The sequence below is a fragment of the Sapajus apella genome, unplaced genomic scaffold (assembly GCF_009761245.1).
Source record: "Sapajus apella isolate SASKATOON/1434 unplaced genomic scaffold, GSC_monkey_1.0 scaffold1, whole genome shotgun sequence".
NCBI lineage: Eukaryota > Metazoa > Chordata > Mammalia > Primates > Cebidae > Sapajus > Sapajus apella.
The window spans coordinates 84434294-84453559 of NW_022436941.1; positions in this window are offsets into that span (position 1 = coordinate 84434294).

Consider the following 19266-nt stretch of genomic DNA (forward strand, 5'->3'; position numbering starts at 1 on the left):
GGCTTTCTAGAGGAGTCCTTAGGGTTTTCAAGGTAAACAATCATATCATCAGCAAACAATCACAGTTTGACTTCCTCTTTATCAATTTGTATGCTCTTGATTTCTTTTTCTTGTCTGATTGCTCTGACTGGGACTTCCAGTACTATGTTGAAGAGGAGTGGTGAGAGTGAGCATTCTTTCTTGTTCCACTTCTCAGAGGGAATACTTTCAACTTTTCCCCATTAAGTATTATGTTGGCTTTGGGTTTGTCATAGATGGCTTTTATTACATTAAGGTATGTTCCTCGTATGCTGATTTTGCTGAGAGTTTTAATCATAAAGTGATGCTGGATTTTGTCGAATGCTTTTTCTGCATCTATTGAGATGATCATGTGATTTTTGTTTTAAATTCTGTTTATGTGGTGTATCACATCTGTTGACATGCATATGTTAAACCATCCTGCACCCCTGGTATGAAACCCAATTAACCATGGTAGATTATCTTTTTGATACATTGTTGGATTTGGTTAGCTAGTATTTTGTTAAGGATTTCATCTATGTTCATCAAGGATATTGGTCTGTAGTTTTCTTTTTTGGTTACACCCTTTCCTGGTTTTGGTACTAGGGTTGAGTCTGGCTTCATAGAATGAATTAGTGAGGGTTCTTTCTTTTTCCTTCTTGTGGAATAGTGTCAAAAGGATTGGTACCAACGTTCCTTTGAATGTCTGATAGAGTTTTGCTATGAATCCATCTAGTCCTGAACTACTTTTTGTTGGTAATATTTTAATTGCTATTTTAATCTCTCTGCTTGTTATTGGTCTGTTCAGGGTATCTAATTCTTCCTGATTTAAGGTAGGTGGGTTGTATTTTTCCAGGAATTTATCCATCTCATTTAGGTTTTCTAGCTTATGTGTATAAAGGTATTCCTAGCAGCTTTGAATGATTCTTTGTATTTCAGTGGTGTCAGTCATAACATCTCCTGTTTTGTTTCTTAGTGAGGTTATTTGGATTTTCTCCATTTTTTTCTTGGTTAATCTTGCTAATGTTCTATCAGTTTTATCTATCTTTTTAAAGAACCAGCTTTTCGTTTCATTTATCTTTTGTGTATTTTTTTGTTCCAATTGTATTTAGTTCTGCTCTGATCTTGGTTATTTCCCTTCTTCTGCTGGGTTAGGGTTTGGTTTGTTCTTGTTTCTCTAATTCCTTGAGGTGTGACCTTAGATTTTCTTTTTGTGTTCTTTCAGACATTTTGATATAGGCATTTAGGGCTATGAGCTTTTGTCTTAGCACTGCCTTTGCTGTATCCCAGAGGTTTTGATAGGTTGTGTCATTCAGTTTGAATAAATTTTAAATTGCTATCTTGATTTCATTTTTTACTCAATGCTCTTTCAAGAGCAGGTTATTTAACTTCCATGTATTTCCATGGTTTTGAAGATTCTTTTTGGGGTTGATTTCCAGTTTGATTCCACTGTGGTCTGAGAGAGTACTTGATATAATTTCAATTTTCTTACACTTATTGAGGCTCATTTTATGACCTGTCATATGTTCTATCCCGGAAAAAGTTCCATGTGCTGTTGAATAGAATAGAATGTATATTCTGTGGCTATCATATGAAATGTTCTGTATATATCCATTAAGTTCATTTGTTACAAGGTATAATTTAAATCCATTGTAACTTTGTTGACTTTCTATCCTGATGACCTGTCTAGTACTGTCAGTGGAGTATTGAAGTCTCCCACTATTATTGTGTTGCTGTTCTATCTGATATTTTAGGTCTATTAGTAATTGTTTTATAAATTAGGGAGCTCCAGTGTTAGGTTCATATTTGTTTAGGATTGTGATATTTTCTTGTTGCACAGGGCCTTTTACCATTACGTACTGCCCCCTTTGTCTCTTTTAACTGCTGTTGCTTTAAAATTTGTTTTGTCTTATATAAGAATAGCTACCCTGGCTTGCTTTTGGTGTCTATTTGCATGAAATGCCTTTTTTCCCCTCCTTTCTTTAAGCTTGTGTGAGTCCTTATGTGTTAGGTGAGTCTCCTGAAGGTGGCAGATAGTTGGTTGGTGAGTTCTTATCCATTCTGCTGTTCTGTACCTTTTAAGTGGAGCATTATCTTTTAATTTAGGGCATTTACATTCAATGTTAGTATTGAAATGTGAGGTACTGTTGTTTTCATCATACTTTGTTGTCTGTGTACTGTGTACTTTGGTGGTTTGTTTTTGCTTTTTAACTTGTATTTTTGTTTTATAGGTCCTGTGTGATTTATGCTTTAAAGAGGTTCTGTTTTGATGTGTTTCCAGGAGTTGTGTCAAGATTTAGAAATCCTTTTAGCAGTTCTTACAGTGGTAATGACAAATTCTCTCAGATTTGTCTGATAACAGCTGTATCTTATCTTCATATATGATACTTAGTTTTGCTGGATAAAAAATTCTTGGCTGATAATTGTTTGTTTGAGGAGGCTGAAGATAGGCCCCTAAGCCATTCTAGCTTATATGGTTTCTGCTGAGAAATCTGCTGTTAATCTGATAGGTTTTCCTTTATAAGTTACCTGGTGCTTCTATCTCACAGCCCTTAAGATTCTGTCCTTTGTCTTGACTTTGGATAACCTGATGACAATGTGCTTAGGTGAAGATCTTTTTGCAACGAATTTCTCAGGTGTTTTTTTTTTTTTTTTTGCTTCCTGTATTTGGATGTCTAGGTGTCTCACAAGGCTGGGGAAGTTTTCTTCAATTATTCCTCCAAATATGTTTTCCAGACTTTTAGAATTATCTTCTTCCTCAGGTACACCCATTATTCTTAGGTATGGTGTTTTAACATAATCTCAGACTTCTTGGAGGGTTTATTCATATTTTCTTATACTTTTTTCTTTGTCTTTGTTGGATTTGGTTAATTCGAAGACCTTGTCTTTGAGCTCTGAATTTTTCTTCTAATTGTTCAGTTCTATTGCTGAGACTATCTAGGGCATCCTGCATTTCTAAAAGTGTGTCTAAAGTGTCCTTAATTTTGTATTGTTTTTTCTTAAAATTATCTGTTTCAATGACTATTTCTCCCCTCATTTCTTGTATCTTTTTTTTTTTTTTTAATTTCTTTGCATTGGGCTTCATCACTTTTCTCTGGTTCCTCCGTGACTAGCTTAATAACTAGCCTCCTGGATTCTTTTTCAGGTAAATCAGGGATTTCTTATTTGTTGGGATCCTTTGCTGGTGAGCTAGTGTGATTTTATTTGGGGGATGTTGAAGAGCCTTGTTTTGTCATATTATCAGGGTTGGTTTTCTGGTTCCTTCTCGTTTGGATAGCCTCTGACAGAGGGAAGGTTTAGGGCTGAAGGCTGTTCAGATTTTTTTTTTCCACAGGATGTTCTCTTGATGTATTCTCCCCCTTTTCTAATGGATGTGGTTGCCTGTGAGCTGAACTGCAGTGATTGTTGTCTCTCTTCTGGGTCCAGTCACCCAGTTAATCTATCTGGCTCCAGGCTGGTACTGGGGGTTGTCTGCACAGAGTCCTGTGATTTAAACCATCTATGGGTCTCTCAGCTGTGGATACCAGTGCCTGTTTCAGTGGAGATGGCGGAGGGTACAGTTGACTTCATGATGGTCCTTAGCTTTGGTGGTTTAACGCTCTATTTTTGTTCTGGTTGGCTTCCTGCCAGGAGGTTGTGGTTTCCAGTAAGCATCAGCTATAGTAATGTGGAGAGGGACTGGTGGTGGGCCGGGCCCTGGAACTCCCAAGATTATATGCCCTTTGTCTTATATTATATTCCACTACCAGGGTGGATAGCCATCAGGTGGGGGCAGGGCTAGGCATGACTGAGCTCAGACTCTTCTTGGGCAGGTCTTGCTACAGCTGCTGTGGGGAATGGGGGTGAGACATCCTGACAACCTGCCTGTGCTGAGTCATGCAGGTTGTCAGGAAAGTGAGGAAAAGCCAGGAGTCATAGGCCTCACCTAGCTACCCTGCAAACTGAAGGGCGGGCTTCACTCCCACCATGCCTACCCCGCTGCGAACAGTCCGAAGTCTGTTTCCAGGCAGTGGGTTATGGGCTTGAAAACTTGCCCAAAGCTATCCACTTCCTAGCTGCAAGAGAAAGGGCTTTAGCTCTTCCCCTGCCTGTGAAGTCTGCACACCTGATTCACATCCTCTCCTGAGGTCTGGCCGGGAGACCTCTTCCCCTGTTTGAATTGTTACAAAGTTCAGCTAGAGATTTCCTTCTCCCTGTGGAGTTTTATCCTCTGCTCCTCTGGCCACCCTCCTAATTGATTACTATGGTTCTAAGCCAGAATGGGCTGCCTGGGGACCCAGCAAGCTCCTAGGGCCTTTCTATTGCTTCCTCTACCCCTGTATTTCGCTCAGCTCTCTAACTTGACTCAGCTTGAAGTAAAGTCAGAAACTTCTCCTGCAAACAGAACTTCAGCTTCTCCGGTGCAAGTGTGTGTTCAGGAGAGGAGGGTCTCCCTTTCCCACTTCTGCAGTTGGGGCACTCACAGTATTTGGGGTGTCTCCCAGGTCCTGCCAGAGCAGTCTGCTTCCTTCAGAGGGGTCTGTGGGTCCTTTTGGGATTGCTCATTTGTTCCTTCAGTCTATCTGGAGCTAAAATTCACAATATAATCTTCCACAGGCTGCTCTGTCCAGAGCTGCAATCTAGTCCTGCCTCCTATTTGCCATGATCCCTTAATCTCCTATACTTTTATTTGTTTTCATGTTACTATTTAACATTCCTTTATTTCAACTTGAATAATTCCATGCTTCTTGGAAGGAAGATCTAGTGATGATGGACTCTGCCACCTTTTGTTTGCCTGGGAAAATCTTTTCTCACCTTCATTTGTGAAGGTAAGTTTGTTTAGTAAATTATTCTTGGTTGGCATTTTTTTTTTTCCCTTCCAACACTTTGAATATATTATCTCATTCTGCTGGTCTACAAGGTTTCTGTTAAGAAATCTGCTTATAATATTACAGGGATTTTCATTACATGCAATGAATTGCTTTTCTCTGGTTGCTTTCAAAATTGCCTCTGTCATTGACTTTTTTTTTTTTTTTTTTTTTGAGATGGAGTCTCGTTCTGTCACTCAGGCTAGAGTGCAATGGTGTGATCTAGTTCACTGTAACCTCCATCTCCCAGGTTCAAGTGATTCTATTGCCTCACCCTCCTGAACAGCAGTAATTACAGGTGCATGCCATACCTGTCTATTTTTTGTATTTTTAGTAGAGATAGAATTTTGCCACGCTGGCCAGGCTGGTCTCAAACTCCTGACCTCAAGTGATTTACCCACCTCAGCCTCCTGAAGTGCTGGGATTACAGGTGTGAGCCACTGACTTTTGGCAATTTGTTTATAAAATTTCACAGTGAAAACTTCTTTATGGTCAGTTTATTTGTAGTTCTTTTGGTTTCATAAATCTAAATGTTCATTTCCCTCCTCAGATTTGGTAATTTTTTAAAAATTATTTTTAAAAATAAGTTTTCTATTCTATCTTTCTTTGCTCCTTTTGAGAATCCCACAATGGATATGTTGGTCACTTGATGGTGTTTCATACATTCCATAGGCTTTCTTCACTGTTTTTCATTCTTTTTTACTTTCTGTTTCTCTGACTGAATAATTTCAAATGATCTGAATTTAGTTAGCTGATTTTTTTCTTCTGCTTGATTGAGTCTGCTGTTGAAACTATTGTATCTTTTAGTTGAGTCATTGTATCCTTCAGCTTCAGAATTTGTTTGGTTCTTTTTTTATTATTTATATTCTGTTAAAGAAAATTTTTCATGTCTTATTTCCTTGATTCCTATAGTTGCTTATCTGTGTTCTCTTATAGCTCACTGAACTTCTTTTTTATTATATTTTATTGTTATTTTTCTACAATTCAAACTTTATTCATTAAGTCAAAAAATTAAAGAAGGAAAAATTACAACATTAGTTCCTAGAATAAAATACTTGATCATTACACATGTAAAATAGCATAATTAAAAAATGCTCAGTAAAAAGAAAAAATTCTGCAAATATGCTAATCATCAGAAAACATTAGAAATATTTTAAGAAAGGTAAAATTACAAGAGGAAATGGACCGGCCTCTCACAATTCACCACTGTGTGAGATGCCTGAGTGGGGAGCAAAAGAAGGATGAGAAAGAAACAGGAAAGAAGCTGATTCAAAGAATCTGAATTGTAGTTATTCACAGATGACAGGGATGTAAACTAGAAAAGCCAGAATCTATTTTAACTTTCAGAACATGAACTGTTAGAATAACAACACCCAGAAAATTGGATAAATGGTCAAGATACTACCCTTCAGTGTAATAATGGATAAACAGCGGGAATAATAACAGCATAACATAGATAATCAACATCTATCTTGATTAGCAAATGTATCAAAAAGACATTTTCTTTTCTCTTTTTTTCATTTTACCCAGTTGTTTTATCTCCTTTTATTATACTTTAATTTCTAAGATACACGTGCAGAATGTGCAGGTTTGTTACATAGGTATACATGTGTGCCATGGTGGTTTGCTACACCCATCAACCTGTCATCTATATTAGGTTTTTCTTCTAATGCTATCCCTCCCCATACCCCCAACCCCCAAAAGGCCCTGGTGTGTGATGTTTCCCTTCCTGTGTTCATGTGTTCTCATTGTTCAACTCCCACTTATGAGTGAGAACATGTGCTGTTTGGTTCTCTATTCCTGTGTTAGTTTGCTGAGAATGATGGTTTCCAGCTTCATCCATGTCCCTGCAAAGGACACAAACTCATTCTTTTTTATGGCTGCATAGTATTCCATGGTGTCTATGTGCCCCATTTTCTTTTTTCCTTTTTTCTTTTTTATTGTATTTGGGCTCTGCGGTACATGTGCACGTCCTGCATCCTGCAGGGTTGTTGTGTAGGTACATACATGCCATGGTGGTTTGCTGTCTCCATCCCCCCGCACCCCTGTTGCCTACATCAGGCATTTCTCCCGGTGTTATCCCTTCCCCTCCTCCCCACCCCCCACCGCTGTCCCCTCCTCCCCGACCCTCCACCCTTGCACCTAGCTTTATGAGTGTTGTTCCCTTCCCTGTGCTCAAGTGTTCTCATTGTTCATCACCCGCCTATGAGTGAAAACATGTGGTGTTTGGTTTTCTGTTCTTGTGTCAGTTTGCTGAGAGTGATGATTTCTAGGTTCATCCATGTCTCTACAGAGGACACAAACTCATTGTTTTTTATGGCTACATAGTATTCCATGGTGTATATGTGCCACATTTCTTTTGTCCAGTCCATCATCGATGGGCATTTGGATTGGTTACAAGTCTTTGCTATCATAAACAGTGCCACAATGAACATACGTGTGCATGTGTCTTTATGATAGAACAATTTATAATCCTTTGGGTATATACCCAGTAATGGGACTGCTGGGTCAAATGGAATTTCTATTTCTAGATCCTTGAGGAATTGCAACACTGTCTTCCACAATGGTTGAACTAATTTACACTCCCACAACAGTGTAAAAGTGTTCCTATTTCTCCACATCCTCTCCAACATCTGTTGTCTCCAGATATTTTAATGATCGCCATTCTAACTGGTGTGAGATGGTATCTCAATGTGATTTTGATTTGCATTTCTCTAATGACCAATGATGATGAGCATTTCTTCCAGTTCTGTGAAGGTCAGTGTTAGCTTGATGGGAATAGCATTGAATCTATAAATTACTTGGGGCATATGGTCATTTTCACAATACTGATTCTTTGTAACCATGAGCATGGAATATTTTTCCGTCTGTTTGTGTCTTCTCTTATTTCCTTGATCAGAGGTTTATAGTTCTCCTTGAAGAGATCTTTTACCTCCTTTGTCAGTTGTTTTCCTAGGTATTTTATTGTCTTTGTAGCAATTGTAAATGGGAGTTTGCTCATGATTTGGCTCTCTGTTTGTCTGTTAATTGTGTATAGGAATGCTTGTGATTTCTGCACATTAATTTTGTATCCTGAGACTTTGCCGAAGTTGCTTATTAGCTTAAGGAGGTTTTGGGCCGAGACTATGGGGTCTTCTAAATATATGATCATGTCATCTGCAAATAGGGACAGTTTGACTTCTTCTTTTCCTAATTGAATGTCCTTTATTTCTTTTTCTTGCCTGATTGCTCTGGCTAGAACATTCAATACTATATTGAATAGGAGTGGTAAGACAGGGCATCCTTGTCTAGTTCCAGTTTTTAAAGGGAATGCTTCTAATTTTTTTTTGTTGCATTTTGGGTTTTGGGGTACATGTGAAGAACATGTAAGATTGTTGCATAGGTACACACATGGCAGTGTGGTTTGCTGCCTTCATCCCCATCACCTATATCTGGCATTTCTCCCCATGTTATCCCTCCCCAACCTTCCACCCCCTGCTATCCCTCCCCTATTTCACCCTCACACACCCCGGTGTGTGATGCTCCCCTCCCTGTGTCCATGTGTTCTCATTATTCAACACCCACCTATGAGTGAGAACATGTGGTGTTTGATTTTCTGTTCTTGTGTCAGTTTGCTGAGAATGATGGTTTCCAGGTTCATCCCTACAAAGGACACGAACTCATCGTTTTTTGTGGCTGCATTGTATTCCATGGTGTATATGTGCCACATTTTCCCTGTCCGGTCTATCATCGATGGGCATTTGGGTTGGTTCCAAGTCTTTGCTATTGTAAACAGTGATGCAATGAACATTCATGTGTATGTGTCCTTATAATAGAACGATTTATAATCCTTTGGATATATACCCAGTAATGGGATTGCTGGGTCAAATGGAATTTCTATTTCTAGATCCTTGAGGAATCGCCACACTGTCTTCCACAATGGTTGAACTAATTTACACTCATGTAAAAGTGTTCCTGTTTCTCCACATCCTCTCCAGCATCTGTTGCCTCCAGATTTTTTTTTAAATGATAAATTCTTATTTATTGAAAGACATTCATTTGAGAAATAGAGATATAATTGTTTGTTAGGTGAGCTTATATGCATGATTAAGTTCCACTAATTTGTATTTCTGCATTATGCTTTCTGTTAATTCCAGAGCATTATATTCATGCAGCAGTGGTAGGAAGTACTGATTTTTTTAAAAAATGTCCATCCTTTTGATAAAGCAGTGTAACATCAGGAAGATTTAGTTGGGGTCATTGTCTGCCATTTGAGTATGTGATACTCGAATGTTAAGAAATCAAGTCTAAGTCTAGGAAATTTAGACCAATTATTTTTGATATACAAAACTTACATATATAAATCCAGTAGTTGTACCTGGCTTTCAGCTATTTTTGTGTTGACATTTTCCATCTTTTATGGTTTGTACCAAGCACAAAATCCATGGGATACCAGGTAATGATATAATATAGTAGTTTTGCACAGTTTGCTTTTCCATACTGTTCAGGAATCCACGGATTTATCTGAAGATCCTTTTTTCTCTCCTATAGTATCACTAAGTATTTCATCAGATATCTTAGCTGTAGTAGGTGTAGTCTGCGGAGTCACAGTGTGTCCAAACCCTTGGTAGTGACCCATGGGGCCTCCAGATTTTTAAATGATCACCATTCTAACTGGCGTAAGGTAGTATCTCAATGTGGTTTTGATTTGCATTTCTCTAATGACCAGTGATGATGAGCATTTTTTCATATATTTGTTGGCCTCATATATGTCTTCTTTTGTAAAGTGTCTGTTCATATCCTTTTCCCACTTTTGAATGGGCTTTTCTGTTTTTTTCTTGTAAATCTGTTTTAGTTCTTTGTAGATTCTGGATATTAGCCCTTTGTCAGCTGGGTAGACTGCAAAAATTTTTCCCATTCTGTTGGTTGCCGATTCATTCTAATGACTGTTTCTTCTGCTGTGCAGAAGCTGTGGAGTTTGATTAGGTCCCATTTGTCTATTTTGGCTTTTGTTGCCAATGCTTTTGGTGTTTTAGTCATGAAGTCCTTGCCTATGCCTATGTCCTGAAAGGCTTTGCCTAGGTTTTCTTCTAAGGTTTTTATGGTGTTAGGTCTTATGTTTAAGTTCTTAATCCATCTGGAGTTAATTTTAGTGTAAAGTGTCAGGAAGGGGTCCCATTTCTGCTTTCTGCACATGGCTAGCCAGTTTTCCCAACACCATTTATTAAACACAGAATCCTTTCCGCATTGCTTGTTTTTGTCAGGTTTGTCAAAGATCAGATGGTTGTAGATGTGTAGTGTTGCCTCTGAGGCCTCTGTTCTGTTCCATTGGTCTATATATCTGTTTTGGTACCAGTACCATGCTGTTTTGATTACTGTAGCCCTGTAGTATAGTTTGAAGTCAGGTAGTGTGGTGTCTCCAGCTTTGTTCTTTTTGCTTAGAATTGTTTTGGATATGCGGGCTCTCTTTTGGTTCCATATGAAGTTTAAAGTGGTTTTTTCCAGTTCTGTGAAGAAGGTCATTGGTAGCTTGACGGGGATAGTGTTGAATATGTAAATTACTTTGGGCAGTATGGCCATTTTTACGGTATTGATTCTTCCTAACCATGAACATGGGATGTTTCTCCATCTGTTTGTGTCCTCTCTTATTTCGTTGAGCAGTGGTTTGCAGTTCTCCTTGAAGAGGTCCTTTACATTCTTTGTTAGTTGTATTCCTCGGTATTTTATTCTCTTTGTAGCAATTGTGAATGGCAGTTTGTTCTTGATTTGGCTCTCTTTAAGTCTGTTATTGGTGTATATGAATGCTTGTGATTTTTGCACATGGATTTTGTATCCTGAGACTTTGCTGAAGTTGCTTATCAGTTTTAGGAGACTTGGGGCTGAGACAATAGGTTTTTCTAAATATAGAATCATGTCGTCTGCAAATAGAGACAATTGGACTTCCTCCTTTCCTAATTGAATACGCTTTATTTCTTTTTCTTGCCTGATTGCTCTGGCTAGAACTTCCAATATTATATTGAATAGGAGTGGTGAGAGAGGGCATCCTTGTCTAGTGCCAGATTTCAAAGGGTATGCTTTCAGTTTTTGTCCATTCAGTATGATATTGACTGTGGGTTTGTTGTAAGTAGCTTTTATTATTTTGAGATATGTTCCATCAATACCTAGTTTATTGAGCATTTTTAGCATAAAGCGCTGTTAAATTTTGTTGAAGGTCTTCTCTGCATCTATTGAGATAATCATGTGGTTTTTGTCTTTGGTTCTGTTTATGTGGTGAATTACGTTTATAGACTTGCGTATGTTGAACCAGCCTTGCATCCCCGGGATGAAGCCTACTTGATCATGGTGGATAAGCTTTTTGATGTGCTGTTGCAATCGGCTTGTCAGTATTTTATTGAAGATTTTTGCATCTATCTTCATCGTGGATATTGGCCTGAAGTTTTCTTTTCTTGTTGAATCTCTGCCAGGTTTTGGTATCAGGGTGATGTTGGTCTCATAAAATGATTTGGGAAGGATTCCCTCTTTTTAGATTGTTTGGAATAGTTTCAGAAGGAATGGTACCAGCTCCTCTTTGTATGTCTGGTAGAATTTGGCTGTGAACCCATCTGGACCTGAGGATTTTTTTGGGTGGTAGGCTGTTAATTACTGCCTCAACTTCAGCCTTTGTTATTGGTCACTTCGGGGTTTTGATTTCTTCCTGGTTTAGGCTTGGCAGGATGCAAGTGTCCTGAATTTATCCATTTCTTCCAGGTTTACTGGTTTATGATTTTATTGATTTTTTAAAGGGTTTTTTGTGTCTCCATCTCCTTCAGTTCTGCTCTGATCTTAGCTATTTCTTGTCTTCTGCTTGCTTTTGGGTTTTTTTGATCTTACTCCTCTAGCTCTTTCAATTTTGATGACAGGGTGTCAATTTTAGATCTTTCCTTGTTTCTCATGTGAGTATTTATTGCTCTAAATTTCCCTCTAGACACTGCTTTAAATGTGTCCCATAGGATCTGGTATGTTGTGTCTTCATTCTCATTGGTTTCAAAGAACATTTTTATTTCTGCCTTCATTTCATTTTTTATGCATTCATCATTCATGAAAAAGTTGTTCAGTTTCCATGTCATTATGTGGTTTTGAGTGCTTTTCTTAATCCTGAATTCTAATTTGATTGCTGTGGTCTGAGAGACTGTTATGATTTCCATTCTTTTGCATTTGCTGAGGAATGATTTACTTCCTATTATGTGGTCAGTTTTGGAGTAAGTGCAATGTAGTGCTGAGAAGAATGTGTATTTTGTCAATTCGGGGTGGAGTGTCCTGTTAATGTCTATTAGGTCTGCTTGGTCTAAATCTGCATTCAAGTCCTGGATATCCTTCTTGACTTTCTTGTCTCATTGATCTGTCCAATATTGTCAGTGGAGTGTTAAAGCCTCCCACTATTATTGTGCAGGAGTCTAAGTCTTTTTGTAGGTGTTTAAGAACTTGCTTTATGTATCTGGGTGTTCCTGCATTTGGTGCATAAATATTTAGGATAGTTAGCTCTTCTTGTTGCATTTATCCTTTTACCATTATATAATGCCCTTCTTTGTCTCTCTTGATCTTTGTTGGTTTAAAGTCCATTTTATCAGATACTAGGATTGCTACCCCTGCTTTTTTTTGCTCTCCATTTGCTTGGTAAATCTTCTTCCATACCTTTATTTTGAGCCTATGTGAGTCTTTGCATGTGAGATGGGCCTCCTGGATACAGCACACTGATGAGTCTTGACTTTTTATCCAGTTTGCCAGTCTGTATCTTTTGATTGGGGCATTTAGGCCATTTACATTCAACGTTAATATCGTTATGTGTGAATTTGATCCTGCCATTTTGTTACTGGCTGGTTGTTTTGTCCGTTAACTAACATGGCTCCTTCATTGCATCATTATTACCATTTGGTACATTTTTGCAGTGGCTGGTACTGGTTGTTCCTTTCCCTATTTAGTACTTCCTTCAGTTCTTGTAGTGATGAAGTCTCTCAGCAATTGCTTGGCCATAAAGGATTTTATTTCTCCTTCACTTTTGAAGCTTAGTTTGGCCATATTTGAAATTCTGGGTTGAAAGTTCTTTTCTTTAAGGATGTTGAATATTGGCCCCTACTCCCTTCTAGCTTGCAGGGTTTCTGCGGAGAGATCTGCTGTGAGTCTGATAGTCTTTCCTTTGTGGGTGACTCAACCTTTCTCTCTGGCTGCCCTTAGGATTTTTTCCTTTGTTTCAACCCTGGTGAATCTGACAACTATGTGCCTTGGGGTTGGTCTTCTTGAGGAATATCTTTGTGGTGTTCTTTGTATTTCCTGCCTTTGAATTTTGGCCTGCCTTGTTAAGTTGGGAAAGCTCTCTCGGATAATATCTTGAAGAGTGTTTTCCAACTTGGATTCATTCTCCCTGTCACATTCAGGTATGCTGATCAAGCATAGATTAGGTTTTTTCATGTAATCCCATAGTTCTTGGAGGCTTTGTTCAATTCTTTTCACTCTTTTTTCTCTAATCTTGCCTTCTCATTTTATTTCATTGATTTGATCTTCTATCTCTGATATCCTTTCTTCTGCTTGATCGATTTGGCTGTTGAAACTTGTGTATGTCTCACGAAGTTCTCGTGCTGTGTTTTTCAGCTCCGTCAAGTCGTTTATGCTCTTCTGTAAGCTGGTTATTCTAGTTAGCATTTTGTCTAACTTTTTTCAAGGTTCTTAGTTTCTTTGCATTGGGTTAGAACATGGTGTTCTACCTCAGAGAAGTTTGTTATTACCCAACTTCTGAAGCTTGCTTCTGTGAATTCATCAGATTCATTCTCTGTTTTTTTGTTCCCTTGATGGTGAGGAGTTGTGATCCCTGGAAGGAGAAGAGATGTTCGGTTCTTTGGCGGTTTCATCCTTTTTGCACTGGTTTTTTCCCATCTTCATGGATTTATCTCCCTTTAATCTTTGAAGTTGGTGATTTCAGGAGGAGTCTCCGAGTGGACTTTCTTTTTCTTGAGGTTGGAGCTGTAGCTTTTTTGGCCTGTAGAGGGCATTGCTGGGCTCTCTCGGGTTCAGTCAGGTTGTTGGGTGGGTGGTCCTTCCCTGGAGTTTGTTTGCAGGTGAGATTGGCCCTGCCTTCCCAATGGCATCTCTCCTAGAGTGTGATGGTCCGTCCCGCTGGTGTTAGTCCAAACTTCCACCCAGGTCCCTGTGACAACTTGCTGAGCTGGGCAGTAGCTGCTGCTCAAATTTGCATCAACTACCCACGGCACCCCACCATCTCGCAGGGCCCCCATGGGCCGTGGGTTGCAGGAGGGATGAGGCAAGCACAGGATCCAGAATGAAGCTCCACGGGGTTAAGTCCCCCAACACTCCGAGCCAGCTGCACATTTTACCCCATCTTGATTTGCCTCCCTGGGCAGCTGTTGCTCTGTGGCTCCTTCCCTGGGCCCAATTCCAGTGCCCTGTCAGTCCCACAGAAAAGAACCTGGCACCTCGTTTGGAACCCTGAAGTCCTCCAGCCATCTGCGTCTCATTCTCCGTGAGCTGCATTCCGGTGCTGGCTTCTCTTGGCCATCTTGGCCTCCCCCTCACTTTTGTCTATGTGCCACATTTTCTTTATCCAGTCTATCATTGATGTGCATTTGGGCTGGTTCCAAGTCTTTGCTATTCTGAATAGTACTGCAATAAACATATGTGTGCATGTGTTTTTATGGTAGAATGATTTGTAATCCTTTGGGTACATACCCAGTAATGGGATTGCTGGGTCAAATGGTGTTTCTGGTTCTAGATCCTTGAGGAATTGCCACACTGTTTTCCACAGTGATTGAACTAATTTACACTCCCACAACAGTGTAAAAGCATTCTTATTTCTCCGCATCCTCTCTAGCATCTGTTGTTTTCTGACTTTTTAATGATTGTCATTCTAACTGTCATGAGATGGTATCTCATTGTAGTTTTGATTTGCATTTCTCCAGTGACCAGTGATAATGAGCTTTTTTTCATATGTTTATTGGCTGCGTAAATGTCTTCTTTTGAGAAGTGTCTGTTCATATCCTTTGGCCACTTTCCAATGACAAAAGCCACATCATTATATCAATAGACGCAGAAAAGGACTTTGATGAAATTCAACACCTTTCATGCTAATCTTGAACACTTTGCTGCTTAGAAATTTCTTTTGCCAGATACTCTAAATTATCACAAGTTCAAAATTCTGCAGATTCCTAGAGCAGGGGCACAATGCCACCAGATTCTTTGCTAACACATAACAAAAGTGACCTTTGCTCTAGTTCCCAAATAAGTCCCTCGTCTCCATCTGAGACTTCCTCAGCCTGGACTTCACTGTCCATATCACTACCAGCATTTTGGTTGCAACAATTTAACATGTCCTTAGGAAGTTCAAAACATTCCCTCATCTTCCTGTCTTCTTTTGAGCCCTCCACACTCTTCCATCCTCTGCCAGTTACCCAATTCTAAAGCGGTTTCCACATTTTCAAGTGTCTTTATAGTAATGCCCTACTCCTTGGTACCAATTTTCTGTTATTAGTCTATTCTCACATTGCTATAAAGAAATACCTGAGACTAGATACTTTACAAAGAAAAGAGGTTTAATTGGCTCATAGTTCTGTAGCTTGTACAGGAAAAATAGCAGTTTCTGCTTTTGGGGGGGCCTCAGGAAACTTACAATTGTGGTGGAAGGTGAAGGGGAAGCAGGAATGTCTTACATGGCCAGAGCAGGAAGAAGGCTGGGGGAGGTGCTTAGCACTTTTAAACAGCCAGATCTTGTGATAACTCACTGGAACAGCACTAGGAGGATGATGCTGAACTATTAGAAACCACCCCTATGAGCTAATTACCTCCAACCAGCCCCACCTCCAACATTGGTGATTACATTTCAACATGAGATTTGGGTGGAGACACAAATCTCAGATCCAAACCATATCAAAAAACATTTTTGGTCTTTACCATGAGAACCTTGTTGAGGGTCTTTGAGGTAAACTCAAAAAGCTATGGTGGCCCCACTGAAACTATGGTCTTAAGGAGGTTCTCATTCTTGAGCTGGTCTACACTTAACCTCCAGCAATTTGTCAAAATTATCTTTTAAATGGCCCTACCAGTTTATGTCTCCAGAACTTTTCTAAGTAAGCTGATCTTGGCCGTGACCCTTTGGATTTGCTTGTCTCTTTAGATTTCAAGGCTATGGTTTTCCTTGAAATCTACAACTTTTCTTGAATCCATCAGAGAACCTCAGGTGGTCTAGGTAGCCACGTGGTCCAGTTCTCTCTGGTAAGTATGGAATGATAACTTTTAAGCTCTTTACATGTCAGAGCTAAGGCCAGAAGTCCCTCATCATTTTTGAAAGCATAAAGTACCTAAGACCAAAAATTTGAGAACCCTTGCTACATGCTATTATTAAATTCTTTTTTTTTAAACTTAAAGAAATTTAAAATACAGTGTGCCTTTTTTCATTTAGTGATTGCTGTTTTCCTTTTTGGAATTTCATCATTCTAACCATATATCTCTTTGAGAATTGTATTCTAAAGCAAAATGCGACATGGATTTGATCCTTCAGAAGCGTAACTGAAGCAATTCTTCACTTACTCCATTTTAACCTTTATTTAATATACAGTGACATTGCATTGTACACTGTTAGGAGTCCTTTCATACTGTTAAATATTTACTTAATTCATACTCATGTTACGGTCCTCTGTGATTCTTTCTTTCCACCTTGTTTTGTTTGTTTGTTTTTTGAGACAGGGTCTTGCTCTGTCAGCCAGGCTGGAGTTCAGTGGTACAGTCTTGGCTCACTGCAGCCTCAACCTCCTGAGCTCAAGAAATCCTCCTACCTCAACTCCTGAGTAGCTGAAACTACAAGCATACCATCAGGCCTGGCTAGTTTTTGTATTTTTTGTAGAGGCAGAGTTTTGCCATATTGTTCAGGCTGGTCTTGAACTCCTGAGCTCAAGCAGTCTGCCTGCCTCCGCTTCCCAAAGTGCTGGGATTAAAGGAATAAGCCAATTTTCTTCTTTCTTGTGTAAAGCTCAGTTATTCCGTGTCTTACATTTGTATAATTTATATTTCCCAAGTGTACTGCTTTGTGCGTCCTTAGATGAAATGGCATTTGTAAGTAGGACTAAAGTGTACTATTAATTGTGGCACATACTAGTTTAGGCTAATGTGGAAATCCCTAGGAGTCATTTGATTGTGTTATATTTTCACAATGTTTCCCCCATTTAAGGATTATAAACTGGTATGAAGAATACTTTTGTTTGGTGTTCATATTTCTAGGCTTTACTTTAAATGTTGTTAACACTTTTAGATTCACACATTTGTCAATCACTCTCACACTTAAAAGAATCTATTTCCAAAAGTATACTACTACCTTCTGACTTATCAATTAATGAGAGTGACTAAAATGCAACTATTCATAAATTCTGTGACTGTTAGCAACAACAAAAAAGTGATTTTCATCCTGAAGAGGTAACTGTTTAAATTATGAAGATAAACTAAATTTTACCTTGTGGTTATCTTCTTTCATTTTAAGAAAATATAATTTCCTTCCTTCCTATATGCTTTATCAAGCTTTATAAGATCTTCAGATTTAAACTCCTAAATATTTAGGAGCTGATGTTGTGTATTGAAACTGAAAAATGTCAGCAGATATTATTTGTAACCTCCTAGTGTTGGCAGTTTTCTATTGATAAAAAGATTTCACTTGAGTAAATTTGGGTTCGATACTATTAATGAAATGATCACTTTATATTTATACATTGTTTCCAACACATTGCTTACCTACAAAACAAATAATTTAAGAATGTACAACAGGTTGTGTTTTGGAAAAAACCCTCAAACCACGTTTTTTTCCCTCTGCTCTTACACCACAACCATCACCTCCACATGAGAAGACCTCTGTGATGACATATGTGGAGGGTTTTCCCCACACGCCAAGCAGTGGGCACCAGCTATGTCCTCCAGAGATAGAGACAGATTCCACAGGTTGACAATCAGTCCCACAAGACCTCTCCCTCTTTCCCACCAGTCACAAGTCCGGATCTCCACAACTTCTGGTTGGTTTTAAGTTGGGGTTCCTAAGACCCTCCTTTGAGTTCAATTAATTTATTTCAGCAGCTTCCAGAACTCAGAGAAACATTTAGGCTTACCAGTTTATTACGATGGATATCTTAAAGGATACAAACAAACAGCCAGATGAAGAGATACATAGGGTGAGGTCTGGGATGGTCCTAAGCACAGGAGCTGCTGTCCTTGTGGAGTTGGGGGTTTGTCAGCATGCAGGCATGTAGATGAGTAGTTCTTCATCTTTCTGTCAATCTCCGTGTGTTCAGTGCTCTGGAAACTCTCTAACCCTGTCCTTTGGGCCTTTGATGGAGACTTTATTGATTGTCCATGATTGAAACAGGGACAACTGTGTCAAAATGTGATTCAACAAAAAGAATATGCTCTAAACCCAGTGCATTAGTCTGCTCTCACACTGCTATAAGGAACTACCTGAAACAGGGCAATTTGTAAATAAAAGATGTTTAATTGACTCATAGTTCTGCAGGCTGTACAGGTAGCCTGGCTGGGGAGGCCTCAGGAAACTTTCAGTCATGGCACAAGGCGAAGGGAAAGCAGGCACATCCTCACATGAAGCAGGAGAGAGAGAGAGTGAAATGAGAAGTGCTACACACTTTTAAACAACCAGATCTTGTGAGAACTCAATCACTATCACAAGAACAGCAAGGGGGAATTCCTGGTTTGGGCAGGAGAAGGGGAGAGACAGAGAGAGAGAGAGAGAGAGAGAGAGATCGATTGATTGATTCTGTTTCCTGAGGCCTGTTTCTGAGGCCTAAAGCACCCCAACATTATAACAAAATACTGTAACAAAGGTTATGGGAGCTATGAGCTAGGAACCATGGATGGAAATATGTGTGTATATGTAAATATATATATATATGTATTTATATGTTATATATATATCTCATATATATCTCACAAGTCAGTAGGTCTTCTTTATTCTCAATTATAAACACAACTTTGAATGTTAAACTGTACATTAAATTCTTCTCCTATCTATGGACATCTTGCTTTATCTCATGTTAAGGTTTAAAAAATTACTTAAGTAAAAATCTTAGCACACACACATGAATTTAGCCTAATGCCTGGCCACATGGTAGACAGTCAAATAATATTTGATGAATGATATAAATTTTCATGAAAGAGAAAGTGCCCAACATTTATTAAGCATCTATCAAATGCTTATTTATTCAATGTAATTTAATGAGGACATTGAGGCTCAGATGGTCAAGTACAAATGGCACATCTGAGATTTGATCTAAGGGTTGTCTTGCGTTAGAACGACGTTTTTGGCTCTCTTCTAAAGGGGAAATTAAATCTGATAAACTTAACTTTTTACTTTGTTTACTTATTTAGTTTAGATTTTTCTTGGCTCAAACAGCTCCTACTTTGTCACAGT